This window comes from Trachypithecus francoisi, unplaced genomic scaffold, assembly GCF_009764315.1.
Source record: "Trachypithecus francoisi isolate TF-2019V2 unplaced genomic scaffold, Tfra_2.0 Contig00231, whole genome shotgun sequence".
Classification (NCBI taxonomy): Eukaryota; Metazoa; Chordata; class Mammalia; order Primates; family Cercopithecidae; genus Trachypithecus; species Trachypithecus francoisi.
In genome coordinates, this window is record NW_022680518.1 from 85,481 (window position 1) to 110,265 (window position 24,785).

Consider the following 24,785-nt stretch of genomic DNA (forward strand, 5'->3'; position numbering starts at 1 on the left):
CCAAGGGGAAAAGTCAAGTTGGGAACTGTATCAGGCAAACCTGCCTCCCATTTTATTCCTAAACAAGATAGCTACAAAGATTGAAAACAAAACAGGCCGGGCGCGGTGGCTCAAGCCTGTAATCCCAGCACTTTGGGAGGCCAAGACGGGCGGATCACAAGGTCAGGAGATCGAGACCATCCTGGCTAACACGGTGAAACTCGTCTCTACTAAAAATACAAAAACTAGCGGGCGAGGTGGCGGGCGCCTGTAGTCCCAGCTACTTGGGAGGCTGAGGCAGGAGAATGTCGTAAAACCGGGAGGCGGAGCTTGCAGTGAGCTGAGATCCGGCCACTGCACTCAGTCGGGCGACAGAGCGAGACTCCGCCTCAAAAAAAAAAAAAAAAGAAAACAAAACAAAACAAAAACTACATGTCTCCTTCACAATTTGCACACTAAGAAATTCCTTGTAGGCCTCAAGATCTTCACTGTACAACAGTTCTGTAAAATTTCACCCTGGCAATGTAAGTTGATAGCTCATCTTCACAGATACAGGACAAAGAACAGAACTCAGAATCATCCCTCTGCTCACCTGAGACAAACACATACCTGATTGCTTTCCCTGGCCTATGTTTATTTTATCTTATGTAAAAATGCAAATTCACTGATCTAGATGAATGCACAGTGATGATTCCTCTACCCTCCTTTCACAGGCTTTGAACGGGTGATCAGACTCAAAATAATGCAACAGTTTGTCTCGTATCTACCCAAATCTTTAAACAATTTCTTCCTCTCTTCCCAATATCTGCCCTTTCCCCTTTAAATACTGAAGCAATCAAAATCATCCTTGGAGAAAGGCACAGACTTGTTTCCCAGGCACATGTCCTTAACCTTGCTAAAATAAACTCCTAAATTGATTGAGACCTGTCTCAGATACTCTCCAGTTTACACCACCTACTGTTTCTGACTGCCCATAGGCCTCATAGAGCAGAAAGCCTGTCTTTCTTTTCCACTGTTCATGTTCCTCGGGCAACTGAGCCTCCCCACCAGTACAGTAGTGCTCCATGGTGGGGAACCTGATACTTGAGAGAAGGCAGGGTGTGAGGCATTGGCAAGCCACCCCAGCTCTGTGTCTTAAGAGCTCCTAGGTCTGTTGCCCAGATCATTCATCCTTCTAGTTCCTCACTTTCTTATTTGTCTTCTGGTCATTTTATAGATGGTCATGGCCAAGTAGACATCATTCACTTCCTCCCAGTCCCTGTGAATTCTTCTGGCAGAGGGTGGGTGCGTGTGGTGAGGCTATTGGGTTAAATTGGGAAAGTTTGGATTAAGTTTGGATATTCATGTAACAAGAGGGAGAACTGTGTTTTATCAGAATACATCTTGGGGAAGCATTCTATATAGCTGAGGAGATTTTAATAATCATAAAGGGGTAAAAGATAAGATCTTACAGACATGCTAGGGTGATAATAGAACCATACATTGTTCTATGGAGCCTGGGCAATGCTAACTAAGGACTTTTGTATTTCTGAATGGGGAATGCATGTTAGGGTTTGGAAATGAATTGTTCAGGACATCAGAGCAGATTGTGCTGAGTGTAGGGAAAGAGAGAAGGAGAAGGGTCACAGGGAACAGCTCTGGCAGAATGAATTACAAAGAAAACAGAAGAGGCTGATGTGAATGGAAAAAATTAAAATAATTTACCCCAAAATATATTTCTTTGACATATTTTTGAAATGACCATCATTAGATAGCAAACAGAGATGGCCTTGCCATCTTTTATGGGGAAAATTTGCATCTGTAGAGAATCTCTATTAATGTAGTCATGCCCTGCCCCCTTTTTATGTCTTTCCCAGATCCAGGAAAGATTGAGAGTCTGAGGTCTTTAAATGTCTAAAAAGAAACATTTACCATCTATTCTCTCTGAGGGAGTCTTCATGTACCTAACAAAGCCACCTTTGCTAGTTAATGTTCTTCCTTTCTCTCTCTCTTAACGTTTCTTGCCACTTATTCTGATTTACCAACATAACCTGTTTCTGGAAGCCTGAGAGCCATGTGGATCCAGCTAGCATGAGGCTGAGCCTAGCCAGCTCTTGGTGATGAGGAAAGTAGCACCATCGGGATCACTTTTCCACTTCATCACCCTCTCCTGGTACAGACAGGGTCCAGAGTAATAATAGGAGGATTAGATTTACTGAGGATGTCTTCCTCATTCTTCTGAAGCTTAAACCAAAATACATAAAAACCACCTAGGCAGAGTCTCAGGTGGAGTCATTAGTTATGTCCTGATAAGATGTCTACCAAGTTTGGACCAAGGCCATCATCTGAGGAATGTTGCAAAACTTGGCTGTCATATGAGCTTTGAAACACAGATGGAAACAGAATACAACCAGACTGAAGCTTCATGAGTAAAATCAAATTATAATTCAGTTAGCTCTGTAAGGGCAATCATTAAACTCTGATAATTTAACTCTTATGTCTAAAACATGTTAGCTCTGATTTTTGAATAGCTACTTCAATTTCAGAGTCCTTAAAAGATACATAAATGCCCATAAAGGATATAGGAGGTTCCACGATGGCCGAATAGGAACAGCTCCAGTCTGCAGCTCCCAGCATGAGTGATGCAGGAGATGGGTGATTTCTGCATTTCCAACTGAGGTACCAGGTTCATCTCATTGGGGCTTGTCAGACAAGTGGGTTCAGCCCATGGAGCAGGGCGGGGCATTGCCTCACCTGGGAAGCACAAGGGGTCAGGGAATTTCCTTTCCTAGCAAAGGGAAACCGTGACAGATGGTACCTGGAAAATCGGGACACTCCCACCCTAATACTGCACTTTTCTAACAACAGGTGCTGGAGAGGATGTGGAGAAATAGGAACACTTTTACACTGTTGGTGGGATTGATTGTAAACTAGTTCAACCATTATGGAAAACAGTATGGTGATTCCTCAAGGATCTAGAACTAGATGTACCATATGACCCAGCCATCCCACTACTGGGTATATACCCAAAGGATTATAAATCATGCTGCTATAAAGACACATGCACATGTATGTTTATTGCGGCACTATTCACAATAGCAAAGACTTGGAATCAACCTAAATGTCCATCAGTGACAGACTGGATTAAGAAAATGTGGCACATATACATCATGGAATACTATGCAGCCATAAAAAAGGATGAGTTTGCGTCCTTTGTAGGGACATGGATGCAGCTGGAAACCATCATTCTTAGCAAACTTTCACAAGAACAGAAAACCAAACATTGCATGTTCTCACTCATAGGTGGGAACTGAACAATGAGATCACTTGGACTCGGGAAGGGGAACATCACACATTGGGGCCTATCATTGGAGGGGGGAGGGGGAGGGATTGCATTGGGAGTTATACCTGATATAAATGATGAACTGATGGGTGCTGATGAGTTGATGGGTGCAGCACACCAACATGGCATAAGTATACATATGTAACAAACCTGCACGTTATGCACATGTACCCTAGAACTTAAAGTATAATTAAAAAAAAAATACTGCACTTTTCAAACGGCATTAGCAAATGGCACACCAGGAGATTATATCCCGCGCCTGGCTTGGAGGGTCCCATGCCCATGGAGCCTCGCTCACTGCTAGCACAGCAGTCTGAGATGGAACTGCAAGGTGACAGCGAGGCTGGGGGAGGGGGGTCCACCATTGCTGAGGCTTGAGTAGGTAAACAAAGCGACCAGGAAGCTCGAACTGGGTGGAGCCCACCACAGCTCAAGGAGGCCGGCCTGCCTCTGTAGACTCCAACTCTGGGGGCATGACATAGCTGAACTAAAGGCAGCAGAAACTTCTGCAGAGTTAAATGTCCCTGTCTGACAGCTTTGAAGAGAGTAGTGGTTCTCTCAGCATGGAGTTTGAGGTCTGAGAACAGACAGACTGCCTCCTCAAGTGGGTCCCTGACCCCTGAGTAGTGTAACTGGGAGGCACCTCCCAGTAGGGGGTGACTGACACCTCAAACGGCCAGGTGCCCCCGAGACAAAACTTCCAGAGGAAGGATCAGGCAGCAACATCTGCCATTCTGCAGCCTCTGCTGGTGATACCCAGGCAAACAGGGTCTGTAGTGGACCTCCAGCAAACTCCAACAGACCTGCAGCTGAGGGTCCTGACTGTTAGAAAGAAAACTAACAATGAGAAAGGACATTCACACTAAAACCCCATCTCTAGGTCATCATCATCAAAGACCAAAGGTAGATAAAACCACAAAGATGGGGAGAAACCAGAGTAGAAAAGCTGAAAATTCTAAAAATCAAGAGTGCCTCTTCTCTGGAACACAGCTCCTCGCCAGCAATGGAACAAAGCTGGATGGAGAATAACTTTGATGAGTTGACAGAAGAAGGCTTCAGATGATCGGTATTAACAAATTTTACAAGCTAAAGGAGGATGTCCGAACCCATTGCAAAAAAAGCTACAAACCTTGAAAAAAGATTAGACAAATGGCTAACTAGAATAAACAGTGTAGAGAAGTCCTTAAATGACCTGATGGAGCTGACAACCATGGCACAAGAAGTACGTGACGCATGCACAAGCTTCAGTAGCTGATTTCACCAAGTGGAAGAAAGGATATCAGTGATTGAAGATCAAATGAATGAAATGAAGTGAGAAGAGAAGTTTAGAGAAAAAAGAGTAAAAAGAAATGAACAAAGCCTCCAAGAAATATGGGACTACGTGAAAAGATCAAATCTACGTCTGATTGGTGTACCTGAAAGTGATGGGGAAAATGGAACCGAGTTGGAAAACACCCTTTAGGATATTATCCAGGAGAACTTCCCCAATCTAGCGAGGCAGGCCAATGTTCAAATTCCGGAAATACAGAGAATGCCACAAAGATACTCCTCGAGAAGAGCAACTCCAAGACATATAATTGTCAGATTTACCAAAGTTGAAATGAAGGAAAAAATGTTAAAGGCAGCCAGGGAGAAAGGTTGGGTTACCCACAAAGGGAAGCCCATCAGACTAACAGCAGATCTCCCAGCAGAAACTCTCCAAGCCAGAAGAGAGTGGGGGCAATATTCAACATTCTTAAAGAAAAGAATATTCAACCCAGAATTTCATATCCAGTCAAACTAAGCTTCATAAGTGAAGGAGAAATAAAATTCTTCACAGACAAGCAAATGCTTAGAGATTTTGTCACCACCAGGCCTGCCTTACAAGAGATCCTGAAGGAAGTACTAAACATGGAAAGGAACAACTGGTACCAGACATTGCAAAAACATGCCAAATTGTAAACACCGTCAGTGCTAGGAATAAACTGCATCAACTAATAAGCGAAACAACCAGCTAATATCATAATGACAGGATCAAGTTCACACATACCAATGTTAACCTTAAATGTAAATGGACTAAATGGTCCAATTAAAAGACAGACTGGCAAATTGGATAAAGAGTCAAGACCCATCAGTGTGCTGTATTCAGGAGACCCATCTCACATGCAGAGACACACATAGGCTCAAAATAAAGGGATGGAGGAAGATCTACCAAGCAAATGAAAAAAAAAAAAAAAAAAAGGCAGGGGTTGCAATCCTAGTATCTGATAAAACAGACTTTAAACCATCAAAGATCAAAAGAGACAAAGAAGACCATTACATAATGGTAAAGGGATCAATTCATCAGGAAGAGCTAACTATCCTAAATATACATGCGCCTAATACAGGAGCACCCAGATTCATAAAGCAAGTCCTTAGAGACTTACAAAGAGACTTAGACTCCCATACAATAATAATGGGAGATTTTAACACCCCACTGTCAACATTAGACAGATCAACGAGACAGAAAGTTAACAAGGATATCCAGGAATTGAACTCAACTCTGCAGCAAGCGGACCTAACAGACAACTACAGAACTCTCCACCCCAAATCAACAGAATATACATTCTTCTCAGCACCACATCGCACTTATTCTAAAATTGACCACATAGTTGGAAATAAAGCACTCCTCAGCAAATGTAAAAGAACAGAAATTATAACAAACTGTCTCTCAGACCACAGTGCAGTCAAACTAGAACTCAGGACTAAAACTCAACCAAAACCGTTCAACTACATGGAAACTGAACAACCTGCCCCTGAATGACTACTGGCTACATAACGAAATGAAGGCAGAAATAAAGATGTTCTTTGAAACCAATGAGAACAAAGATACAACATACCAGAATCTCTGGGACACATTTAAAGCAGTGTGTAGAGGGAAATTTATAGCACTAAATGCCCACAAGAGAAAGCAGGAAGGATCTAAAATTGACACCCTAACATCACAATTAAAAGAACTAGAGAAGCAAGAGCAAACACATTCAAAAGCCAGTAGAAGGCAAGAAATAACTAAGATCAGAGCAGAACTGAAGGAGAGAGAGACACAAAAAACCCTTCAAAAAATCAATGAATCCAGGAGCTGGTTTTTTGAAAAGATCAACAAAATTGATAGGCCACTAGCAAGACTAACAAAGAAGAAAAGAGAGAAGAATCAAATAGATGCAATAAAAAATGATAAAGGGGATATCATTACCGATCCCACAGAAATACAAACTACCATCAGAGAATACTATAAACACCTTTATGCAAATAAACTAGAAAATCTAGAAGAAATGGATAAATTCCTGGACACATACACTCTCCCAAGACTAAACCAGGAAGAAGTTGAATCCTTGAATAGACCAATAACAGGCCCTGAAATTGAGAGAATAATTAATAGTCTACCAACCAAAAAATGTCCAGAACAAGATGAATTCACAGGCAAATTCTACCAGAGGTACAAAGAAGAGCTGGTACCATTCCTTCTAAAACTATTCCAATCAATAGAAAAAGAGGGAATCCTCCCCAATTCATTTTATGAGGCCAATATCATCCTGATATCAAAGCCTGTCAGAGACTCAACAACAACAAAAAAAGAGAATTTTAGACCAATATCGCTGATGAACATCGATGCAAAAATCCTCAATAAAATATTGGTAAACTGAAACCAGCAGTACTTCAAAAAGCTTATCCACCATGATCAAGTGGGCTTCATCCCTAGGATGCAAGGCTGGTTCAACATATGTAAATCAATAAACTTAATCCAGCATATAAACAGAACCAAAGACAGAAACCACATGATTATCTCAATAGATGCAGAAAAGACCTTCGACAAAATTCAACAGCCCTTTATGTTAAAAACGCTGAACAAACTAGATATTGATGGGATGTATCTCAAAATAATAAGAGCTATTTATGACAAACCCACAGCCAGTATCATACTGAATGGGCAGAAACTGGAAGTATTCCCTTTGAAAACTGGCACAAGACAGGGATGCCCTCTTTCATCACTCCTATTTAACATAGTGCTGGAAGTTCTTCCCAGGGCAATCAGGCAAGAGAAAGAAATAAAGCGTATTCAATTAGGAAAAGAAGAAGTCAAATTGTCCCTGTTTGCAGATGGCATGATTGCATATTTAGAAAACCCCATTCTCGGCCGGGCGCGGTGGCTCGAGCCTGTAATCCCAGCACTTTGGGAGGCCGAGACGGGCGGATCACGAGATCAGGAGATCGAGACCATCCTGGCTAACACTGTGAAACCCCGTCTCTACTAAAAAATACAAAAAACTAGCCGGGCGAGGTGGCGGACGCCTGTAGTCCCAGCTACTTGGGAGGCTGAGGCAGGAGAATGGCGTGAACCCAGGAGGCAGAGCTTGCAGTGAGCTGAGATCTGGCCACTGCACTCCAGCCTGGGCGACAGAGTGAGACTCCGTCTCAAAAAAAAAAAAAAAAAAAAAAAAAAAAGAAAATCCCATTCTCTCAGCCCAAAATCTCCTTAAGCTGATAAGCAACTTCAGCAAAGTCTCAGGATACAAAATTAATGTGCAAAAATCACAAGCATTCTTATACACCAGTAACAGACAAACAGAGAGCCAAATCATGAATGAACTCCCATTCACAATAACTTCAGAGAATAAAATACCTAGGAATCCAGCTTACAAGGGATGTAAAAGACCTCTTTAAGGAGAACTACAAACTACTGATCAGTGAAATAAAAGAGGACATAAACAAATGGAAGAACATACCATTCTCATGGATAGGAAGAATCAATATCATGAAAATGGCCATACTGCCCAAGGTCATTTATAGATTCAATGTCATCTCCATTAAGCTACCAATGACTTTCTTCACAGAACTGGAAAAAACGACTCTAAAGTTCATATGGAACCAAAAAAGAGCCCGCATTGCCAAGACAATCCTAAGTCAAAAGAACAAAGCTGGAGGCATCACGCTACCTGATTTCAAACTATACTACAAGGCTACAGTAACCAAAATAGCATGGTACTGGCACCAAAACAGAGATCTAGGCCAATGGAACAGAACAGAGTCCTCGGAAATAATACCACACATCTACAACCATCTGATCTTTGACAAACCTGACAAAAACATGACATGGGGAAAGGATTCCCTATTTAATAAATGGTGCTAGGAAAACTGGCTAGCCATATGTAGAAAGCTGAAACTGGATCCCTCCCTTACACCTCATACAAAAATTAATTCAAGATGAATTAAAGACTTAAATGTTAGACCCAAAGCCATAAAAACCCTAGAAGAAAACCTAGGCAATACCATTCAGGACATAAGCATGGGCAAAGACTTCATGACTAAAAAACCAAAAGTGATGGCAACAAAAGCCAAAATTGACAAATGGGATCTAACTAAACTAAAGAGCTTCCGCACAGCAAAAGAAACTACCATCAGAGTGAACAGGCAACCTACAGAATGGGAGAAAATTTTTACAATCTACCCATCTGACAAAGGGCTAATGTCCAGAATCTACAAAGAACTTGAACAAATTTACAAGAAAAAATCAAACAACCCCATCAAAAAGTGGGCAAAGGATATGAACAGTCGCTTCTCAAAAGAAGACATTTATGCAGCCAACAGACACATGAAAAAGTACACATCATCATTCGCCATCAGAGAAATGCAAATCAAAACCACAATGAGATACCATCTCACACCAGTTAGAATGGCGATCATTAAAAAGACAGGAAACAACAGGTGCTGGAGAGGATGTGGAGAAATAGGAACACTTTTACACTGTTGGTGGGACTGTAAACTAGTTCAACCATTGTGTGGCGATTCCTTAAGGATCTAGAACTAGAAATACCATTTGACCCAGCCATCCCATTACTGGGCATATACCCAAAGGAATATAAATCATGCTGCTATAAAGACAGATGCACAGGTATGTTTATTGCAGCACCATTCATAATAGCAAAGACTTGGAACCAACTCAAATGTCCATCAGTGACAGACTGGATTAAGAAAATGTGGCACATATACACCATGGAATACTATGCAGCCATAAAAAAGATGAGTTCATGTCTTTTGTAGGGACATGGATGAAGCTGAAAACCATCGTTCTGAGCAAAGTATCGCAAGGACAGAAAACCAAACACCGCATGTTTTCACTCATAGGTGGGAATTGAACAATGAGAGAACACTTGGACACAGGAAGGGGAACATCACACACCAGGGCCTGTCGTGGGGTGGGGGAAGGGGGGAGGAATAGCATTAGGGGATATACCTAATGTAAATGACAAGTGAGTTAACGGGTGCAGCACACCAACATGGCACATGTATACATATGTAACAAACCTGCACGTTGTGCACATGTACCATAGGTTAAAGTATAACAATTAAAAAAAAAAAGAAATTGTATCCCTCGTAGCAACATAGATGAAACTGGAGGCTGTTATCCTAAGCACATTAATGCAGGAGTGGAAAACCAAACATCACTAGCTCTTACTTATAAGTGGGAGCTAAACATTGAGAACACATGGCCATAAAGATGGGGACTATGAGAAGGGAGTTGGAGGGGGCGTGGGCTGAAAAACTGCTTATTGAGTACTATACTCACTACCTGGTTGATGAGAATATTCTTACCCCAACATCAGAATCATGTAATATATTCATGTAACAAACCTGAACATGTACCCTCTAAATCAAAAAAATTAAAAAAAAAGACTTTTTGTTTTTAGTCTTCAATTAGAGGAACTAATATAATAAATACATTTAAAATTTGTTATGAATAATTTATAAAAATAGTAAGTGGGAAATAAGAATAAATGTGCAAATGCTGATTTTTTTGTAAATGTATATAATTTTAAACTATTCAAACTTAAAATACATAAAGACCTTTTGGGACACTCCCTATAGTGGAGGGAGAATTAGGCATGAGGGTGGGAAGAGTGGAGTCAGTGTTGCTTGTGGTGCTTTAAGTCTCAAGTGCAGAATGTGGTACAGAAAATAATGATGGTGAGGCAAGAGGAGATACTGATATAGAGGCAGGAAATGAGATATGGGAAGTACAGTTTGAGGGGGTGGAGGAATGATCAGATGGACTTGACCAATTAGCAGGTTGGAAATGTATTGCTAGCCTGGGAGAATCAGCTTGGACAGAGAAGACTAGATTCTAGGTACAGTTTTGACAGTCACCTGCATTGATGTGCTTGCTGAGAAAAATGGAAGTAAAGGAAATTGCAGAGGAAAAGTAAGGGCAGACCATTGGAGGACTGCAGTATTCAGGAGCAAGCTAGGTGAAGCAGAGGTGCTGTAGCAAATGGAGAATGTTCTTTGGTGAAGTTTGGTGTTAAGGTGGAAAAGATGGGTTGACCCAGTGTGTAGCAGGTTCAAAGGAAGGCATTTCAGGATGGTGACACTGAATATGTTTATGGACTGAAGAAGCAGAACTTAGAGAAAAGTGAGATTTAAAATACAGGATAAAATGCATAATAAAGATTATTAAAGAAAGGCTCTTTATCCAAGGCTAGGAAATAGAACAGGATCTGGGTGGATTTTGAGAGGTGGAGGGGTAGGTCTGCCTCTGAGAAGGAAAGCAAGAGTGTGAGTGGAGACATAAAGAAAAGTTTTGGGTGAAGGGATGTACACAGAAGGAGTTCATGCAGGTGACTTGAATTGTCGTCGTGATTTACTTATCATAAAATAGCAACAGCAGCTGACACTGATAGAGTGTTTTCTGTGTGCTGGCCTCGGGGTTAGTACTTTACACATTTTGCCTCTATCATCTCATTAATATTACCAAAGATTTTATGAGGTAGTGATTATTATTAATTTTTTTTGAGACGGAGTCTCACTCTGTCACCAGGCTGAAGTGCAGTGGTGCGATCTTGGCTCATCACAACCTCTGCCTCCCTGGTTCAAGCGATTCTCCTGCCTCAGCCTCCTGAGTAGCTGGGACTACAGGCACGCGCCACCACGCTCAGCTAACTTTTTTTTTTTTTTTTTTTTTTTTTTTAGTAGAGATGGGGTTTCACCATGTGAATAGGATGGTTTTGATCTCTTGACCTCGTGATCCACCCGCCTCGGCCTCCCAAAGTGCTGGGATTACAGGCTTGAGCCACCTATTTTAAAATAGGTGTAAAAAATGTAAAAAAGTCCTATTTTATAGATAAGGAAACTGAGACTCAGAGTGACATGTAACCTGCTAGTTAATTTCAAAGCTGGGATAAGAAGCTAGATCTGTCATATTCCAAGTGGTTTGTTTTTTTGTTTTGTTTTGTTTGAGATGGAGTCTCGCTCTGTCGCCCAGGCTGGAGTTGCAGTGGCGCGATCTCAGCTCACTGCAAGCTCTGCCTCCCGGGTTCACATCATTCTCCTGCCTCAGCCTCCCGAGTAGCTGGGACTACTGGGGTCCACCACCACGCCCGGCTAATTTTTTATAGTTTTTAATAGAGACGGGGTTTCACCGTGTTAGCCAGGATGGTCTGGATTTCCTGACCTCATGATCCGCCCGCCTCGGCCTCCCAAAGTGCTGGGATTACAGGCATGAGCCACCGTGCCTGGCCTCCAAGAGGTCTGTTTTTAAACACTTCATCATATTAAGAACACATACACACACACACGCCAGCTGCTTGGCTCTTGCAGAGTCAGTCTCCAGGATCCTGGAAAGCTGGGTTTGTTGTGCTTGCTTTAATTTTTCAATATGCACCTCCTGGGTCCCAAGTCTACAAAGGCTGATCCACAGGTCTGAAGGATGGCGTGGTAACATGCATTTTCTTCAAGGTCACGTTTTAATGTGACTCAGATACAATGACTCCAATTCACTGCCCCATATTTTGAGAAGCCTAGACCCAGGATTCTTAGGCTCATGGGCTTCTTTGCTTAATAAGATGTTTTTTAGCAGGGTCTGGCTTTTGTTCTGGAAACACAGATTTTTTTTCCCTAGAATATTGTTGATCGAGGAAGGGTAAGTCTTCTTACCTGTACAATGACCTTGGCATCAAGCTGCGGCACATAATGGATGAAGACTGTACACCCTGCTGTCCATGGTTCAAACAGGGTCCCCAAGGCAGCCAGAATCCAGCCTGAGTTGATGGGCACCAGATGATATCAGATGTCTTCAGGTTCAGTAACTTCCTGCTAACTCCAAAATGCAGTAGCTTCAGTTGTGTGATCGTGGCTGATGTGATGATGGGCTAAGTACTCTGGTTTTTAGCTATGGACCCACCCTTCTCACTCACAGTTCATGTGATTTTTGTGGGGCTCCACACTACCCTTACCCCAGGTCTCAGAGGTGTACTGGCAAACATTTTTCGATTACATGTAACTGAAACTGGTTCAAATCACACTACCTCTCTTGAACTGATTCTCCTCTAGTGTTCTCTGCATCCATACATGTCATCACCGTCCAAGAAGTTGTCCAAGCCCCAAACTGTGGCATCAACCTTGACCTCCTCCCATCTCCCATGTCTATCCAGCAGATCTGGTGCACTCTATTTCCTAAAATCTCAACTGTGTTAATTTCCTTCATATCTCTGGCACGTGGTCCATGCCACTACCAGCTTGAGCCTGGATTAGTCTAAGAGCCTTTAGCTGGTCTTCCTTAACTCAATTCTAACTTTCTCCAACCCAATCTCCATCCTGCAGCCATGGTGACCTTTTCAAAATACAAATCTGATCAGATCTCCCCCTCACTGAAAAACTTGCAGTATTGGCCAGGCGCAGTGGCTCATACCTGTAATCCCAACACTTTTGGAGGCTGAGGTGGGTAGATCACCTGAGATTAGGAGTTTGAGACCAGCCTGGCCAACACAGTGAAGCCCTGTCTCTACTAAAAATACAAAAATTAGCCAGGTGTGGTAGCAGGCGCCTGTAATCCTAGCTATTTGGGAGGCTGAGGCACGAGAATCACTTGAACCCAGGAGGCAGAGGTTGCAGTGAGTTGAGATCGTGACACTGCACTCCACCCTGGGCAACAGAGTAAGACTTTGTTTCAAAAAAAAAAAAAAAACTTTTAGTATCTCCCCATTGTTTTCCTAATAAAGTCCGAACTCTACAACAAGGCCTGCAAGACCCTGCATGGTCTAAGCCTTGCTAACTTTTCCAACTCTTCCCATTGGTCCTTCACCCTACACTCTGAGCACCAGATATTCCCATCTCTATAGTTCTATGAATATTACTTTTTATATCTTTGTGCCTTTGCACATATTATTCTACCTGCACAGAAAGCTCTCCCTTATCTCACCTCCATTCCTCCATGGGTTTTGCTACTCAATTGTTATCATTAGTGCAAATACCCAGTGCCCCTCCTCTGGATAATACAAAAAAACTTCTCTGTTCCATGTTCTGGTTAATATGTTAATAAATTAGAAAATATAAAGAATTTGGTCCATTCCGAATATTACTAGTTGGAGATGAGAAAGTGCAGAGAGAGAGGTTTGGTTTACAGGTAATTAAATAATTAACACAAGGCTAGAGCTTCACCCTCTATGTATTGTTTTTTCTAGGTTAGGGGTGATGGCTTGGCATAGCTTGGTTCCAGATATTTTCTTCCCTAGCAGTTAATAATTGGGAAACTCCAAGTCTGATTTGCCCATAAAAGGGGATAGAAGAGGCTCTGTCATCTGAGGTCACTCTGCTAGAATATTCTGTCTTTCTCCATCAAACTGTGGAACCACTTTCAGGAACACAATGGCTTGTCATGTGTGTGGCCTGCAGAATGTCTCTACCCACATTTCCTCCACATCTCCTATGAAGATGCTCAGATAGGACTAAAATGTGCCTCCTTTGTCACTCTGAGGTCTCTGTTAGCAAACATTTAGGATTCCCAGCCTTCACCTCTCAGACCCTGAGAGGTCTGAAACAAAGACAGCAGAAGGGAGAAAGAGGATGGAGTCACTTCTACTTAGAGCTCCTTTCCCAAGACACACACACACACACACCCAACCACACACTCCTTTCCCAAGACACACACACACACACACACACACACACACACACATCCCTCGCCCAGATCTGGGATCCAGCCTCTATGCTGGTACCCTCTTTCCTACCATGAAGGGAAGGAGGATAGTAAGGCAAGCCCATGGCTGTGTTTCACCATCTTGGTGAGGCCTGTGGTCCCACTGGTGAAGAAGATGACCATCGGGTCCAAGGTCTTTGACTTAATACAGATGTGTTCTGGGGATGCTGATCTGCAAAGGGGTTCAAGATAAAAGGAAAAAGGTTATGATTGCTGGCTTCTCATCTTCTAGGGAAGCAAAAGAAACAACATGATGCATGGACAGGAAACTGGAAGTTTGCAACACTGGAGGAAAACTGGCTCTCCCGGTGTTAGGCATCAAACTGACTTGATGGGTGATTTGGATATGTGGATTGGCATTTTTTCATTTGAGAAACTGGTAAAATATAGTGAATCTTTAAATAATTTAATAGAACACACAAATAGCACTTGCTATGTTTCAAGCAATGCTCTAAGTGATTTATAAATATGAACTCATTTAATACTCAGAGAAACCCTAGGAGGCGAGTACTACTCTAATCATGCCCATTTTGTAGATAAGAAAACTGAGGCTCAGAGAGGTTAGGTAATTTGCTTGGTAATATACAGCTAGCAAGTGGCATAGCTAGGATTCAAACTCAGTCTGCACCCTAGTCCGTGCTTTTAACCAGACTGCTAAGCTTGTTTTTTTTTTTTTTTTTTTTTGAGATGGAGTCTCGCTCTGTTGCACAGGCTGGAGTGCAGTGGCGTAGGCTTTTTTAAAAAAATTAAACTCTGTGACCTTGGTGATGAGGGGTAGGGAAGAGAAAGAGAGAAAGAGTGAGAATGAAATACACACACACACACACATATATATATGTACACACACACACATGCACACGTATACACACATATATATACATATATATATACACACACACATACACACACACACATACACACACATATATATGTGCAACACAATAACTTCTGACTTTACAAATCTCCTTTGCACAGTCCCAGGGGTGAGCATATTCTAATGAGAGGAACATAGAAGTCTGACTTGCTGAAAAACTTGAAATTTTACAGATAAAGCAACTGAGATCAAGAGAGGGGAAGGAAGTAAGCCAGGGTCATAGAGCAAATCAGTAACATAGGTGAGGTTTCTTACAGCCGACCTGGTGAGCTTCCTACCACTGGGTAATTGTTTCCCACCACTTCGGAGTAAATGGTCATTTTCTACATGTCCTCAGAGACCATATTCATCAGACCAGAAACCCGCTTAACCAATGATCAGAAGTCCAGCCACACTTCATGGCTGTGAAGAGACACCAGGAGCCTAGTTTTCAGAGTGGGGCACTCAGAAGCCATGGAGTTCACCTCTGGGTCAAGGGTATCTATGGTCACAATGCCCTCGGCTTTTGACATTTGTAGTCAGTAGAGAATGTCCTTGACCTTCAACTGGGTGGTCCGGGCACGAAGATGATCCCTAGAGATGAGAAAGGAACTGATTGTTTTGGTTTCTTTTTTTCACAACTATGGGCTTTGGGCTTGGCTTGTCTGCATAGAAATCCCCTAACTTCTTGCTATGCAAAGTATGGGCCACAGAACAACAGCAGCAGCACTATCAAGGGTGCAGAATCTCATACCGTGTTCCAAACCTACAGAATCAGAATCTGAATTTTAACAAGTTTTCCAAGTGATTCCTTTGCACATTAAAATTTGAAAGCCCTGCCCTAACCTTTTCTAGACTAGATGGATCCAGCCAAAAAACAGGTGGACACTGCTTTACACAACCTTACAAGGGAGCTGGAAATATAGATGTGATCAGGACAGTGTCTCTGACATCAGGACTAGCTGCATCTCTGCTCTCATCTTTCCCCTCTTACTTCCCTCTCTGTCATTCCTTGGATGTCATTTTGAATGTCTTCTCTTTCCTTCATTCCATATTTAACCACTTTGTCCTTTGAATTTTCCTGCATTTCCTTCCATCTCCATCACAAACAATGAGTTCAAGCCCTGTGTTTCCTTCTGGATTCTATCCTTCCACCAGTTTTGAATCATCCTGCCACTGATCTTCCATATAATTACTTGCTTAGTTCCATAAGCACTGACTTTTTTTTCCTCTACATTTCTTAATTGCACTAACACCTGTGCCTCTCTTCAGGAAAACACCACACTCCACATCCTGACATTGAAGATGCTGACTCCTTTTCATCTTTCTCTCTCACAACTCTCTTTTCTATTTCAAAATGGTCATTCCTCACCCCATGATTGGAATGCCCTTTCTTTGCTCCTATCCTTCTTAATTCTTCTTATCCCAGAGGGCTCAACTCAAGTCTTAGACTTCCCATGGGCCATCTCATAGCTCTACAGATGACATGGCTTTTCATCTCTATACTCCACTAGTTTTGTTCCTTCCTGATTTCACATGACCTAGCTCAATGAATCACCTATTTTATTTATGACAGAATATGAGAGGGAGAGAGAAAATGTGATTAAGAGTATGGCAGAGTGCTGTATAAGTATGCACTATAAAATGAGAGAAGTGATTCAAAAAAGAATCCTATGCTGATTCTAATTAATGTTGATTAAAAATAGGTAATTAAAGGGGAAAGGGAAATCTCTACAGAAGAATACTAACTAATAAATGTAGAGGGATTGACAGAAATAAAAAATTTCCATGTAAATCCACCAGTTTGTTACATAGGTATACATGTACCCTGGTGGTTTGCTGCACCCGTCAATCCATTACCTACATTAGGTATTTCTCCTAAAGTAATCCCTCCCCTAGCCCCCAACCCGCGACAGGCCCTGGTGTGTGATGTTCCCTCCTTGTGTCCATGTATTCTCATTGTTCAGCTTCCACTTTGAGTCAGAACATGTGGTGTTTGGTGTTCTGATCTTGTGAGTTTGCTGATAATTAGCCGGGCTTGTGATTGTCTTGTGATAACTAGCCAGGCATGGTGGCAGGCGCCTGTAATCTCAGCTATTCGGGAGGCTGAGGCATGTCCAGCTTCATCCATGTCCCGGCAAAGGACATGAACTCATTCTTTTTTATGGCTGCATAGTATTCCATGGTGTATATATGCCACTTTTTCTATTCTTTTTTTTTTTTTAGGTTGTGGTTCTTTTTTTATTATTATTATACTTTATGTTCTAGGGTACATGTGCACAACGTGCAGGTTTGTTACATATGTATACATGTGCCATGTTGGTGTGCAGCAACCATTAACTCATCATTTACATTAGGTATATCTCCTAATGCTATCCCTCCCCCCTGCCCCCACCCCACAACAGGCCCCCGTGTGTGACGTTCCCCTTCCTGTGTCCAAGTGATCTCGTTGTTCAGTGAGTGACAACATGCGGTGTTTGGTTTTCTGTTCTTGCGATAGTTCGCTGAGAATGGTGGTTTCCAGCTGCATCCATGTTGCTACAAAGGACACGAACTCATCCTTTTTTATGACTGCCTAGTATTCCATGGTGTATATGTGCCACATTTTCTTAATCCAGTCTGTCAGTGATGAACATTTGGGTTGGTTCCAAGTCTTTGCTATTGTGAATAGTACCACAACACACATACATGTGCATGTGTCTTGATTTATAATCCTTTGGGTATATACCCAGTAATGGGATGGCTGGGTCAAATGGTATTTCTGGTTCTAGGTCCTTGAGGAATTGCCACACTGTTTTCCACAATGGTTGAACTAGTTTACAGTCCCACCAACAGTGTAAAAGTGTTCCTGTTTCTCCACATCCTCTCCAGCACCTGTTGTTTCCTGACTTTTTAATGATCGCCATTCTAATTGGTGTGAGATGGTATCTCATTGTGGTTTTGATTTGCATTTCTCTGATGGCGAGTGATGATGAGTTTTTCTTTTTTTTTTTTTTGTTTTTTTTGTTCTTCTTTATTTTATTTTTTTTTCTTTTTTTTATTATACTTTAAGTTCTAGGGTACATGTGCATAACGTGCAGGTTTGTTACATATGTATACTTGTGCCATGTTGGTGTGCTGCACCCATCAACTCGTCAGCACCCATCAATTCATCATTTATATCATGTATAACTCCCCAATGCAATCCCTCCCCCCTTCCCCCTCCCCATGATAGGCCCCAGTGTGTGATGTTCCCCTTCCCGAGTCCAAGTGATCTCATTGTTCAGTTCCCACCTATGAGTGAGAACACGCGGTGTTTGGTTTTCTCTTCTTGTGATAGTTTGCTAAGAATGATGGTTTCCAGCTGCATCCATGTCCCTACAAAGGACGCAAACTCATCCTTTTTGATGGCTGCATAGTATTCCATGGTGTATATGTGCCACATTTTCTTAATCCAGTCTGTCGCAGATGGACATTTGGGTTGATTCCAAGTCTTTGCTATTGTGAATAGTGCCGCAATAAACATACATGTGCATGTGTCTTTGTAGTAGAATAATTTATAATCCTTTGGGTATATACCCAGTAGTGGGATGGCTGGGTCATATGGTACATCTAGTTCTAGATCCTTGAGGAATTGCCATACTGTTTTCCATAATGGTTGAACTAGTTTACAATCCCACCAACAGTGTAAAAGTGTTCCTATTTCTCCACATCCTCTCCAACACCTGTTGTTTCCTGATTTTTTAATGATTGCCATTCTAACTGGTGTGAGATGGTATCTCATTGTGGTTTTGATTTGCATTTCTCTGATGGCGAGTGATGATGAGCATTTTTTCATGTGTCTATTGGCTGTATGAATGTCTTCTTTTGAGAAATGTCTGTTCATATCCTTTCCCCACTTTTTGATGGGGTTGTTTGTTTTTTTCTTGTATATTTGTTTGAGTTCTTTGTAGATTCTGGATATTAGCCCTTTGTCAGATGAGTAGGTTGCAAAAATTTTCTCCCATTCTATAGGTTGCCGGTTCACTCTGATGGTAGTTTCTTTTGCTTTGCAGAAGCTCTTTAGTTGAATTAGATCCCATTTGTCAATTTTGGCTTTTGCTGCCGTTGCTTTTGGTGTTTTAGACATGAAGTCCTTGCCCATGCCTATGTCCTGAATGGTACTACCTAGGTTTTCTTCTAGGGTTTTTATGGTATTAGGTCTAACATTTAAGTCTCCAATCCATCTTGAATTAATCTTCGTATAAGGAGTAAGGAAAGGATCCAGTTTCAGCTTTCTACTTATGGCTAGCCAATTTTCCCAGCACCATTTATTGAATAGGGAATCCTTTCCCCATTTCTTGTTCCTCTCAGGTTTGTCAAAGATCAGATGGCTGTAGATGTGTGGTATTATTTCTGAGGACTCTGTTCTGTTCCTTTGGTCTATATCTCTGTTTTGGTACCAGTATCATGCTGTTTTGGTTATTGTAGCCTTGTAGTATAGTTTGAAGTCAGGTAGCGTGGGACGCCTCCAGCTTTGTCCTTTTGACTTAAGATTGTCTTGGCAATGCGGGCTCTTTTTTGGTTCCATATGAACTTTAAAGCAGTTTTTTCCAATTCTGTGAAGAAACTCATTGGTAGCTTGATGGGGATGGCATTGAATCTATAAATGACCTTGGGCAGTATGGCCATTTTCACGATATTGATTCTTCCTATCCGTGAGCATGGTATGTTCTTCCATTTGTTTGTGTCCTCTTTTATTTCACTGAGCAGTGGTTTGTAGTTCTCCTTGAAGAGGTCCTTGACATCCCTTGTAAGCTGGATTCCTAGGTATTTTATTCTCTTTGAAGCTATTGTGAATGGGAGTTCATTCATGATTTGGCTCTCTGTTTGTCTGTTACTGGTGTATAAGAATGCTTGTGATTTTAGCACATTGATTTTGTATCCTGAGACTTTGCTGAAGTTGCCTATCAGCTTAAGGAGATTTTGGGCTGAGACGATGGGGTTTTCTAAGTATACAATCATGTCATCTGCAGACAGGGACAATTTGACTTCTTTTCCTAACTGCATACCCCTTATTTCTTTCTCTTGCCTGATTTCCCTAGCCAGAACTTCCAACACTATGTTGTATAGGAGTGGTGAGAGAGGGCAGCCCTCTCTTGTGCCAGTTTTCAAAGGGAATGCTTCCAGTTTTTGCCCAAGCATGATGATATTGGCAGTGGGTTTGTAAATAGCTCTCATTATTTTGAGATACGTTCCATCAATACCGAATTTATTGAGAGTTTTTAGAATGAAGGGCTGTTGAATTTTGTCAAAGGCCTTCTCTGCATCTATGGAGATAATCACGTGGTTTTTGTCTTTGGCTCTGTTTATATGCTGGATTACGTTTATTGATTTGCATATGTTGAACCAGTCTTGCATCCCAGGAATGAGGCCCACTTGATCATGGTGGATAATCTTTTTGATGTGCTGCTGGATTTGGTTTGCCAGTATTTTATTAAGGATTTTTGCATTGATGTGCATCAGGGATATTGGTCTAAAATTCTCTTTTTTTGTTGTGTCTCTGTCAGGCTTTGGTATCAGGATGATGTTGGCCTCATAAAATGAGTTAGGGAGCATTCCCTCTTTTTCTATTGATTGGAATACTTTCAGAACGAATGATACCAACTCCTCCTTGTACCTCTAGTAGAATTCGGCTGTGAATCCATCTGGTCCTGGACTTTTTTTGGTTGGTAGGCTATTAATTATTGCCTCAATTTCAGAGCCTGCTATTGGTCTATTCAAGGATTCAACTTCTTCCTGGTTTAGTCTTGGGAGAGTGTAAGTGTCCAGGAAATTATCCATTTCTTCTAGGTTTTCTAATTTATGTGCGTAGAGGTGTTTATAGAATTCTCTGATGGTAGTTTGTATTTCTGTGGGGTCAGTGGTGATATCCCCTTTATTATTTTTTATGAGTCTCTTTGATCCTTCTGTCATTTCTTCTTTATTAGTCTTGCTAGTGGCCTATCAATTTTATTGATCTTTTCAAAAAACCAGTTCCTGGATGCACTGATTTTTTGGAGGGTTTTTTGTGTCTCTATCTAGTTCAGTTCTGCTCTGATCTTAGTTATTTCTTGCCTTCTGCTAGCTTTTCAATGTGTTTGCTCTTGCTTCTCTAGTTCTTTTACTTGTGATGTTAGGGTGTCAATTTTAGATCTTTCCTGCTTTCTCTTGTGGGCATTTAGTGCTATAAATTTCCCTCTACACGCTGCTTTAAATGTGTCCCAGAGATTCTGGTATGTTGTGTCTTTGTTCTCATTGGTTTCAAAGAACATCTTTATTTCTGCCTTCATTTTGTTATGTAGCCAGTAGTCATTCAGGAGCAGGTTGTTCAGTTTTCATATAGTTGAGCGGTTTTGATTGAGTTTCTTCGTCCTGAGTTCTAGTTTTATTATACTGTGGTCTGAGAGACAGTTTGTTATAATTTCTGTTCTTTTACATTTGCTGAGGAGTGCTTTACTTGCAACTATGTGGTCAATTTTAGAATAAGTGTGATGTGGTGCTGAGAAGAATGTATATTCTGTTGATTTGGGGTGGAGAGTTCTGTAGATGTCTATTAGGTCCGCTTGGTGCAGAGTTGAGGTCAATTCCTGGATATACTTGTAAACTTTTTGTCTCGTTGATCTGTCTAATGTTGACAGTGGGTGGTAAAGTCTCCCATTATTATTGTATGGGAGTCTAAGTCTCTTTGTAAGTCTCTAAGGACTTGCTTTATGAATCTGGGTGCTCCTGTATTGGGTGCATACATATTTAGGATAGTCAGCTCTTCCTGTTGAATTGATTCCTTTACCATTATGTAACGGCCTTCTTTGTCTCTTTGATCTTTGATGGTTTAAAATCTGTTTTATCAGAGACTAGAATTGCAACCTCTGCTTTTTTTTTTGTTTTCCATTTTCTTGGTAGATCTTCCTCCATCCCTTTATTTTGAGCCTATGTGTGTCTCTGAATGTGAGATGGGTCCCCTGAAAACAGCAGACTGATGGATCTTGACTCTTTATCCAATTCGCCTGTCTGTGTCTTTTAATTGGAGCATTTAGTCCATTTACATTTAAGGTTAATATTGTTATGTGTGAACTTCATCCTGTCATTATGATACTAACTGGTTATTTTGCTCATTAGTTGATGCAGTTTCTTCCTAGCCTCGATGGTCTTTACATTTTGGCATGTTTTTGCAATGGCTGGTACCGGTTGTTCCTTTCCATGTTTAGGGCTTCCTTCAGGGTCTCTTGTAAGGCAGGCCTGGTGGTGACAAAATCTCTAAGCATTTGCTTATCTGTAAAGGATTTTATTTCTCCTTCACTGATGAAACTTAGTTTGGCTGGATATGAAATTCTGGGTTGAAAATTCTTTTCTTTAAGAACGTTGAATATTGGCCCCCACTCTCTTCTGGCTTGTAGAGTTTCTGCCGAGAGATCTGCTGTTAGTCTGATGGGCTTCCCTTTGTGGGTAACCCGACCTTTCTCTCTGGCTGCCCTTAAGATTTTTTCCTTCATTTCAACTTTGGTGAATCTGGCAATTATGTGTCTTGGAGTTGCTCTTCTGGAGGAGTATCTTTGTGGCGTTCTCTGTATTTCCTGAATTTGAATGTTGGCCTGCCCTACTAGGTTGGGGAAGTTCTCCTGGATGATATCCTGAAGAGTGTTTTCCAACTTGGTTCCATTTTCCCCCTCACTTTCAGGCACCCCAATCAGACGTAGATTTGGTCTTTTTACATAATCCCATACTTCTTGCAGGCTTTGTTCATTTCTTTTTCTTCTTTTTTCTTTTGGTTTCTCTTCTCGCTTCATTTCATTCATTTGATCCTCAATCGCTGATACTCTTTCTTCCAGTTGATCCAGTCGGTTACTGAAGCTTGTACATTTGTCACGTATTTCTCGTGTCATGGTTTTCATCTCTGTCATTTCGTTTATGATCTTCTCTGCATTAATTAGTCTAGCTGTCAATTCTTCCACTCTTTTTTCAAGATTTTTAGTTTCTTTGCGCTGGGTACGTAATTCCTCCTTTAGCTCTGAGAAGTTTGATGGACTGAAGCCTTCTTCTCTCATCTCGTCAAAGTCATTCTCTGACCAGCTTTGATCCGTTGCTGGCGATGGGCTGCGCTCCTTTGCAGGGGGAGATGCGCTCTTATTTTTTGAATTTCCAGCTTTTCTGCCCTGCTTTTCTTCCCCATCTTTGTGGTTTTATCTGTCTCTGGTCTTTGATGACGGTGACGTACGGATGGGGTTTTGGTATAGGTGTCCTTCCTGTTTGATAGTTTTCCGTCTGACAGTCAGAAGGACTGTCTGTTGGTCTGTTGGAGATTGCTTGAGGTCCACTCCAGACCCTGTTTGCCTGGGTATCAGCAGCAGAGGTTGCCGAAGATAGAATATTGCTAAAAGCAAGTGTACCTGTCTGATTCTTCCTTTGGAAGTTTCCTCTCAGGGATGACTCCACCCTGTGAGGTGTGGGGTGTCAGACTGCCCCTAGTGGGGGATGTCTCCAGCTAGGCTACTCAGGGGTCAGGGACCCACCTGAGCAGGCAGTCTGTCCGTTCTCAGATCTCAACCTCCGCGTTGGGAGATCCACGGCTCTCCCCAAAGCTGTCAGACAGAGTCGTTCGCGTCTGCACGGGCCCCCGCTGCTTCCCCTGTTGGACCTCAGCTGTGGGCTGTCCCCAGAGGTGGAGTCTACAGAGACAGGCAGGCTTCCTTGAGCTGCTGTGAGCTCCACCCAGTTCGAGCTTCCCAGCGGCTTTGTTTACCTACTTAAGCCTCAGCAATGGCGGGTGCCCCTCCCCCAGCCTCGCTGCTGCCTTGTGGATAGATCGCTGCAGACTGCTGTGTTAGCAGTGAGGGAGGCTCCGTGGGCGTGGGACCCTCCCGGCCAGGTGTGGGATATATTCTCCTGGTGTGCCTGTTTCCTTAAAGCGCAGTATTGGGGTGGGCGTTACCCGATTTTCCAGGTGTGTGTGTCTCAGTTCCCCTGGCTAGGAAAACGGATTTCCTTCCCCCTTGCGCTTCCAGGTGAGGCGATGCCTCGCCCTGCTTCAGCTCACGCTGGTCAGGCTGCAGCAGCTGACCAGCACCGATTGTTTGGCACTCCCTAGAGAGATGACCCCAGTACCTCAGTTGAAAATGCAGAAATCACCGGTCTTCTGTGTCACTTGCGCTGGGAGTTGGAGACTGGAGCTGTTCCTATTCGGCCATCTTCCATAATATTGTTAATCACAGTAAAAGTAGGTATTCTTTTAGAAAATCAAGGCTGAAAACAAAAACAAAAACAAAACAAAAACCAAAACAAAACCACACACACAAGAAAACAAAATAAAACTTACACTGACCCCCTCTCCATCCATTAGTGGCATCAACACAGAAATATAACCAAATGGACCAAATGAGGGAGCCAGATAATCAGACCAAAATTATGTAGAGTAAACACGTATTTCAGAAACACACCAAAGACACCCAGATTGAGAAGCCTGGATAGTCACGTGCAAAGGACTGAAGTAAGACCCTTATGTTGCACAAGACACAAACATCAACACAAAATAAACTGAACACCTAAGTCTAATCCTGAAACCAAAAAAGCTCTCAGGAAAAAACACAGGGTGAGTGTCTATTTTGGGGAAACTTGGATCTGTGAACACAAATTGCAAAAAGAAAAAATTA

The 24,785-nt window shown here is 42.0% G+C and overlaps 1 pseudogene; it reads right to left on the minus strand.

The window, feature by feature from the left end:
• LOC117080484 overlaps positions 1-16,464 on the minus strand; it is a 31,925-nt pseudogene extending 15,461 nt beyond the window's left edge.
• Positions 16,465-24,785: the final 8,321 nt, after the last annotated feature.